This window comes from Cervus elaphus, chromosome X (genome assembly GCF_910594005.1).
Source record: "Cervus elaphus chromosome X, mCerEla1.1, whole genome shotgun sequence".
Taxonomy (NCBI): domain Eukaryota; kingdom Metazoa; phylum Chordata; class Mammalia; order Artiodactyla; family Cervidae; genus Cervus; species Cervus elaphus.
Window position 1 is genome coordinate 91,238,957 of NC_057848.1, and position 2,076 is coordinate 91,241,032.

Consider the following 2,076-nt stretch of genomic DNA (forward strand, 5'->3'; position numbering starts at 1 on the left):
TTAAAAATCAATATTAAAATGATAACCAACATTATATGAGATGGTCAGCTTCAAAACTTGTGATGAGAATTGTTTATTTTTTTTTTACTATACCACTAAAAATTATATTCAGAAATCCATCTTTATTAATTTTGTTGTTGCTGTTTAAAAAATTACCATTATGAACCAGTTTGTTCAATCAACTACACTTTCTAGCAGACATAGAGTAAAAATGGTATGGCTTAGAACTGCCCACATCTTTCATGGTCTCTCCACCACCTTCTGTAGGCACTCTAGTCCCCACACATAGACCTTGACCTCCATCTATGTTTCTTGTGATGGTGTTACCACATGGACTTCAAATGCATGAAGTTGCAAAAGCCTTCTCCTGCACTACACACTCCCTTTTCATACTGGTGGTAGCAGGTTTCTCTGTCCCAGAGGAGAGCTCAGCCTGCATGCACTGTATGTTAAACCAACAGTTATTGAAGTCAATCACAGCCTTTTTTGTATCTTCTTCTGGATGAAACTTGACATACACATTTACATTTGGTGATCTCCAAGTTTATCACAGATGTTCTTCTCTTCAACTTAGTTCTACTTTTCTGTTTCTGTAAAAACCTCCTCAAAAAATTCATCATAATGTGCTTACCTTTTGACATCACTCATAGCACAATACAAACTGTCACCAGGCAATGAAGAGCTTTGAAGGTTATGGTACATGTTCAAGCAGAGAGTGGTCTGGTAAATTTATTGCATGACTGAGTTCATCTCTTTCCATGAGGATGTACTCTAATTTTGAAATAAAATGAACAGTTTACTTTGTCTTTCTTAGTGCCAAAGATGGAGACCAAGTAGTTTTCCATTTCCCACCTGCCACTGCCAACACTGTTGCATGCACAGCTGAACTTCTATGAAGGAAATTTAAATTGGGATTACCTCTGGGGAAAGCAATTGATCAATGTAAAACAATAGCGTATAATAGAAAACAAATTAAAAAATTAAATATTCATTATAATAATAATAATCACTAAGTTAAATATTGAGTATCTACTCTATTGAATTATTCATATTTATATGCACTGTGATTAGAGGGGTATTTAAGGGACACTGCCAATTGTAAAGGAAAGGTTGCAGAATGATGAGCACTATATTTGTATCAACATATACAGATAAAATACCTAGTACTCTGTATTACTATGATAACATTTTTTTGTTCAGTCACCCACTCATGTCTGACTCTTTGCAACCCCATGGATTGCAGCATGCCAGACCTCCCTGTCCCTCGTCATCTCCCGAAGTTTGTCCAAGTTCCTGTCCATTACATCAGTGATGCCATCAACGATCTCATCCTCTGATGCCCTCATGATTACATTTATTGCCAAATAAATATACCAAAAACCTCTTGTAATATTAAAATTTTATGTTTTAAAATGCTTATGTCCTTTCTTGAGGTTTATCTTATTCTAGAAAAATGTTTTGGGTAGATAATCAGAAAAAAAATGAATATAAATTTATATGTGAATTATAATGTAATTATAATTCTGAGGTCCAATATTAGTGTAATATTAAATAAATTTTGGTACACCAATAGTGTGCTGTGAAAACCATACCTAAATATTTATAACATAATATAAATAAAGTTATAGTTTATACCTCCAATGTCAAACACAGAGCCTGATACTAACAAATCAATGTTTAAGGAATACATGTGTGTATACTATAATATTAATTGGAAAAATAAAAGATAGCATACATGTTCAAAGTTTAAAGGTAATTTGACTAAAATGATTATTGATGGGTTATGAGCATAAGAATATTTTAACTATCATCTATGCACATATTTCTTTCACAAATGACGATTTGTTGTAGCAAAAAGAATAACAGTCCCCCAAAAAAGCCATGACAAACTTATTAAAAAGCATAGACATCACTTTGCAGACAAAGGTCCATATAGTTAAAGCTTTGGTTTTTCTAGTAGTCATGTATGGATGTGAGAGTTGGACCATAAAGAAGGCTGAGTGTCAAAGAACTGATACTTTCAAAGTGTTTAAGAAGACTCTTGAGAGTCCCTTGGACAACAAGGAGATCAAACCA

At 33.4% G+C, this 2,076-nt stretch overlaps 1 pseudogene; it reads right to left on the reverse strand.

Annotated features, from left to right (window-relative positions):
* Window positions 1-323: 323 nt before the first annotated feature.
* On the reverse strand, window positions 324-845 carry LOC122690407 (annotated as a pseudogene).
* Window positions 846-2,076: the final 1,231 nt, after the last annotated feature.